Consider the following 7,114-nt stretch of genomic DNA (forward strand, 5'->3'; position numbering starts at 1 on the left):
TGAGTCTATCATGAATATTAAATATAAGAACATGTATAAAAAGAACTGTAGTAAGCTTTAATAAGTTATAACCAATATTTTTCTTAAGAGGAACACTGAGGTTTGATACTAAGATAATAGAAATTGTCCTCCTTTCACAGTAATGCTTCTATTCAGGAAGTCTAGAATATATTCCAGGTTCCCTCTTTTCTCCATTCTGGTACATGGCCAACACCAGAGAGTGTAACCTACCAAAGGTTTTGAGAAATCCAATCTGCCCACAGTATCCATTTATGTTCCTGCGACTGCAGAACACACTGCCATACATTGGTCACTTAAAACAACACAGATTCTTCTCTCCTAGTTCAAAAATCTAGAATCAGTTTCACTGGGCCAAAATCAAACTGTCAGCAGGTCTGTGCCCTTTGGAGGGACTAAGGAAGAATCTGACACCCTGACTTTTCCAACTTCAAGAGCTCTCCACCTTTGGATTTCAGAGCCAGCAATGTTTTCCTGCCTCTGCTATCCAGTCTTCTACATCCCTCTCATGAGGGAGCATATAGGTAAAGAGCATTTAGGCAGACAGATGATCCAGGGTACTTTCCCTATCTCCAGATTTCTATTGTAACCATATCTACAAAGTCTCTTTGTCATATTGGAAACATACACAAATTTTCAGGTAGGACATGGATATTATTGGTGGTAATTATCCAGCCTATTCTATGTTACACCTTGCTAAGATGAAGTATCTCAATCCATGACTCTGTCCTTGAGGGCAGGAAAGAGTAGACTGTGATATTCTCCATCCATATAAGCTCATTGGATTGATGTGTACCTAATCCCTGGCTTGTAGTATATCACTCTGAGTGGAAGATTTTAAAGTTCATTCATTCAGCTATCCATCTATCCATTCAGTCATTCATCATCGATTAGCACACACTTTGTTGAAATCATATTCTATGCCAACCATCATTTTAGAAGTGAAGCAAAGTATGTTCCCTGCTCTTAGGGGAATTATGATTCATGATGGTGTCAGGTGGTAGGTACAGTGACCAGAGAAGTAAGCCAAGAAATAGTGTGCTTTGGATGCTGCTACAGTGGAGAAGTGACATACTCTTGAAGAAGGGTGGTGGCAAGCTGATAAGGTGATTTAGCATAGGGGGAGACACTCTGGATGTTCCAGGAAGAGATGAACTTTCCCATGCAAAAATGACCAAGGTAAGTATGGGACAACTTGGTGGCTCTGGTTAAACTTTTCTTGCTGGCTGACTTAAAAAAACAGAGTTATAAAATGCAGATATCTTGGTTCCACCCAAGAGATTCTGTTTCAATTGATCTGACGTGTGATCTGGCACCAGGATTTTCAGAGCTTCTGGGATAGTGTAAGCAGTTTCGGGAACCACTGGCAAAAATTCCAGTAAAGACCCAAACTAGTGTCCAGGGGAAATGCAGCAGAGAGTATAGGCAGGAATCAGGGGATGGAGTTGTATGTGTATCCTTCTAAGCAATAGTCACTGTAAGCAAGGTTTCTGTGGTGGAGACCTCCAGCATCCTCCCTTTCAGCTTTTTTTGGAGATGACTCCAGCATTTTTTCATTTAGATTCAATAACTGTTTCATTTGTCACATTTACCTCCTGGGTATGCTGGCTTCTCCTGCAATTTATTTTAAAAAAAGCAAAAAACCCAAAATACTAAGGACTTCACATGTTCATGTGGATGCTAGCTGTTGGAGCAGTTGATCCATGTGTATAGCAGCCCTATGCCCATCAAGTCCCTAACCACATGGTGCCAGCTATGTTGTTATTCTCTGGGGACTACCTTCTCTGGTAGAAACACTAGAGTGCTGGTAAAATACTAACTACATGAAAGATAAAAATCCTTCAGTGCCTGGCACACTGCGAGTCTTAAGAAATAGTTAACCTGTTTATGTCATCTGAACTTGTTACTTAAAGAACATCAGGGGATATGATATAAAACAAACAAACAAGCAAAACCTAACAACAACACTGGTATAAAAGGTTTATGGCACTCTATTTCGCTATTGTATTTGTTTCCAAGCTAGCCCTAGGAAACCAATCTTCTTGTCTTCATGCCTCACTCTTACCTTTAGTCAGGAAACCAGGACTGGCCCTGGGGTTCATGTGACTACAGAATGTGGCAGACATTGCACTGCACTCCAGCTGGATAAAGAAGAGTCTTGGAGCTTTCACCCGAGATTCTTGTGAGGTCAGTCTCTGGGTTTCGTGCCCTTGAGATGGCCATACTGTGAGGAAGCCCAACTTACCCACATGGAGAGGCAGCAGGAAGAGATAGATCCTGGCCAGGCCCTGCCCTCCAGCCATACAGGCTGACAGGCCTGGCATGTAAGAGAGGAGGCCCCCTTACACAGTTTTTACATGTGAGCTTTCAGAAAGCTCCGGCCTAAGCATTCATTTTAGTGACCACAAATCTATAAGCAAGATGGGCCTAACTATGACTAGTTAACATACTGACTCCCTTAAGAAAAACAAATGAGTTTCAAACCACTAAGTTTAGAAATAATTTTATTATATAGCAATAGAAATCCAGCGAAAAACAAAAGCCATACTTCAAAGACCTCATCTTTATTTTTTTGTGTGTGTGCTGGGGCTTGAACTCAGGACCTTGTGTTTGCTAGGCAGGTACTCTACCATCTGAACCACATAAGCATTCTTTTTTGCTTTAGTTTTTAGACAAGGTCTAGCTAACTTTTTGCTTCAAGCCAGTCTCAAATCATGACTTATCTCCATTTCCTGAGCAGCTAGAATTACAGACGTGAATTACCTTGGCCAAGCCCTCAACATATTTTTGCAGTATCTCTGCAAGGAGGACTGGAGACAGTTCTTATTAGTTGAACTTCTTCAGTCATAGGTAGGTTTCCTCAGGGTGAGTACTGAAGAGTCTCTGGTGGAAGCTACAGGAGTGTTTTACCTTCCATTTCTTCTATACTCAAAAGTAAATCATAGCGCCAACCCAGATTCCCTGGGGCGGAACAAGACCAAGGAGTTCATGAATTTGGGAGGACCAGGTCATCAGGGCCACATTTGGAGACCAGCTGCTTCAAGGGAAGATAAATTAGAGTGCCACTGTCATGCTGTGTAAAACTATCTTCTCAACTCACTATTGAATTGTTTGTCTAGCAGTCAAAGTATTCCGTCTATTCTACTCAGCAAAATCTGTTCACACGGAGACACAGAGATCTGCCAACCCAGTAGACTAAAGAACCAAGTCTGCAACTTCCTAGGCCTGCAGAATCCAGACTCACAGAACCCATTTTGTTTGCTTGCACTCTGGTTAACTGCAATCCTGCAACATTCTGACAATATTCAGGAAAACTAAGTCTTCAAGAGTAGGGCCATCCAGGACTGTTTCTTCTACTACCAATGTTCATAAAGTAAACAAAAGTTCTGGAATCAAACCAAGTATCCATACTTCTGTTTTGCCTTCTGCAAATAGGAGGTGATATGGTTGTAATTTTATTAGTGAAGCTACACAACTGTAGAAATCTGTGCTTACCAGAAATGTTTCATGGAAGACACAATCTCTACACCTATTTGTCTGGGTTAGGATTACAATTACCACTCCCAACACACCCTCCTTGGGTGGAGAGAATATTAAGATGGGTACATTAAATATATGTCCTTTAGGTTCAGATAAAAGACTTCTGCTGTTTGGCTTTTTTTTTTAGTGTAGTTGTATATTTATAGGAAAGCAGATGTGCTTTGAGTGGGAAGTTCCCATATTCCTTCTCTCCATACCCCACCACCACCACCCCTATGATGAATAACTTGCATGGTGTGGTAGCTGGATAATAATTGTAATAATTGTAATATAATTATTGTAATTATGAACCCTACTGATGTCTTTTGTATTAACTGAAACCTTAGTTTTTATTAGGACTGATCTGTTCTACTGTACCAACTATAGGGTTTAACCAATGTCTAATGTTATGGATTCACAAAGTACCATGTCATGTAGAATATTTCACCCCTAAAATGCCTCTGGGCTCCAACTGGCACATTTATTTTATATATTTTATTGTGTCAGAAATGAGAGTTTCCATGTTTCATGGACAGCTACAACTAATATAATGTCATCTTTCTTCTCCTCCCTCCTTTAAAAAATATATAACCTCCCTCCTTCTTCCCTCCCTTCTTCCCTTCCTCCCATCTTCTCTCCTTCTTTCCTCCCTCCCTTCCTTCCTTTCCTCTTTCCCTCCTTCTGTTTTTCTCCCACACTTCCTTATTCTCTCTCTCAGTCTTTCCCCTCTTCCTCTCCTTTGCTCCCTTCCTTCCTTCCTCCCTCCCTCCCTCCCTCCCTCCCTTCCTTCCTTCCTTCTTTCCTTCCTTCCTTCCTAGTATGGAATGTAAATATATGTGAATGGATAGTAAAACTATAGTTCTAACCCCCAGGCCCAAATTCCAGAAGTTCCATGTACCAGCACTTGCCCCTATACACCAAATAGAGCAACATAATGAAGGGCAAAGGAGATTTAGTACATGGCAAGCATGGAAAGACATCTCGAGTCTTCTTCAGCTCTCTTCAGAGATATAGACATTGGCCTTGGGTTAAAGAGAGAGGATTAAGGGCAGGGGTAAGGAAGTATGCATAGTTAAAACAGTCTCAAGTCACAAGTGTGTTCAGAGGTGGTCAGAGAGGGTGATAATCTGATAGTCCTTTGTCTCAGGACTGCTCAAGTAGTGCCTTATAATGCTTGCCAGGTGATATGGGCCCTTTCTGGATCCCCAGGTGGCTTCAAACTGACTTTAGGAGAGAAAGAATCAAGACAAATGATGTGGGTATAAAATAGAGGAGTCTGGAATGCCTAGCTTTTATCCATCTCCTAATTAATTTATCAGCCCATTTCAGTGGGCAGTATTTCTCAGTAGCAGTTTTAAGGCACCCCTGCAATACAGTAGCATGAGGTACAATGGATGGCATCTTGGCATCAAGGAAAAACTGTAGATCAGGATGGTTATGAGGTCTGATTTTTCTAACCCTCTGTTGCAGCTAAAAAGGCCCACTCCATTCTCTAGCTAGGGAGATAGGACTACTTTATTTGGCATGGGCACCCACCATTTTCTTTAGAAATGGAATTCACTGATGGTTGAGTGGCATGCAACGTCTCCTCTCTTTTCTCCATGACAGCCCTTCTCCTCCATCTTTCTCTGCTTTGCTTTCCATCCCAGAGGCTGCCTGTCTGGATGATATCAGCAATGCCTTGGCCTTGGCTGATCTTTGATGATATCATCTGATTTACTTACTGTAACATTTTTAAAAATTACATTTCTACTCGATTTTCAAGCTATGTCTCTTGTGGTGGAAACCAATGGGTCTCTTTTGTATTCTTAGTTACTTATAGCTGCCAAGACCTAGAAGAAAAGTCCATGAGATTCCATCTCCAGTTAATCAGCACAAAGCCCAGCTCACACGGTAGAGCACTAGCTGTGAGCATGCAGAACCAGAGGAAAAGCCCTGAAGTTCAAGCCTGCCACCAGCAAAGCAAAAAAAAAAAAGTATGTCTCTCATGTTTTATTGAATGTGGTGAAGATACGTCTTTAGCAAGACCAATGCCTTTGTAGACTTACAGTACTGGCACGTGGTAGAATATTACAAGTATTATAGTATTCACCCAGCTAACACACACACACACACACACACACACACACACACACACACACACACACACACACACACACACACACACACACACACACACACAACCAAATGGGTAAATTGGGTACTGGTGACAGGCCTATAATCCTACTCAGGAGTCTGAGATTTGAGGATCAAAGTTCAAAGCCATCCCAGGAAGAGAAGTCCATGAGACTCTTATCTCTAACTAACCACCAAAAGCTGAAAGTAGAGGTGTGCTCAAGTGGTAGAGCAGCCAACCATAAGTGAAAAATTCATTTGAAAGAGTGTGGCCCTAAGTGAAAACCCCAGTACTAGTACAAAGTAACAACCACAACAATGATAACAGATGTGTTATCATTTATTATGTACCTCTGTGTCCTATTCCATATCAGCATGTGCTGATTCCTTTACCTCAGACAACTCCACAGAGTAAGACTATGGTTTTTCATTATTTCTCTGATCACTGAGACTTAGCAAGGGTTAGAAACTTGCTCAAGGTCTGCTTTAGATAGAGCACAGATTCCAAACATGGTTTGTCTGAGTCCCCATAGTTAAACAGGGCAATATTCCATGCTTCTTTTACTGGCAACAAATAACCCATTTGTAAGTAGAGACATGCTAGTTTATCTAGGTAGATAATTTTGCCAGAGTTCAGGGTATGGACTCAAACCAAAAGGCAAATAGACCAGGACCTTTGTGCATTAGGGATTTCAAGGGATTGGGAAGCTCGTTTTATAATAAATTCTTTTCTCTATTACATTACAGATAATTAATGTCTGTGTCAAATTCTTCATAAATTGTGATTTTCAGAAAAGTTGTGGCATAACTCATAACTGTAGCTAAAAGCAGATATTTTAATCATTATTTAGTTTGTTCCATCTAAATGCTGTGTTTTCACAAATTTTATCTGAAGCCCACAACATGTTTCTTCTTTGCTCCACTTGGGAAATGTCTTCTTGGGAGTAAGGTGTTAGGAAAAGGTATGTGAATACATACCTTTTAAACTTTAGTTTAAAATAGGAAAGCTTAGCCACATAGCCCAAAGTTCAATTGCATCTGAGATTTGAAGATGGAGATTGTTTCAAAGTCTTAGAGAAATAAAAGCATATGTAAGTTATCTTCTGTTCTGAAAAAAAGAAAAGGAAGGAAGAAGAAAGAAAGAAAGAAAGAAAGAAAGAAAGAAAGAAAGAAAGAAAGAAAGAAAGAAAGAAAGAAAGAAAGAAAGAAGAGCATCTACTTTTTTTTGTCAGTCCTGGGGCTTAAACTCAGGGCCTCTTTGTGGTCAAAGATAGCACTTTACCACTTGAGTAACTAGGATTATAGGCATGAGCCACTGACACCCAGCTAGAAAGCGTCTACATTTTGTGGATTAAAACAACAGACAATTACTTAGTTCATGGTTCTATGAATTGGAAGTTTGGATTGGGCTCAGCTGAACATCCCTGCTGGTCTCTGCTAGTGTGTTTGTATGCCTATCTAT

Source organism: Dipodomys merriami, unplaced genomic scaffold (genome assembly GCF_024711535.1).
Source record: "Dipodomys merriami isolate MVZ:Mamm:240054 unplaced genomic scaffold, mDipMer1.0.p SCAF_7, whole genome shotgun sequence".
Taxonomy (NCBI): domain Eukaryota; kingdom Metazoa; phylum Chordata; class Mammalia; order Rodentia; family Heteromyidae; genus Dipodomys; species Dipodomys merriami.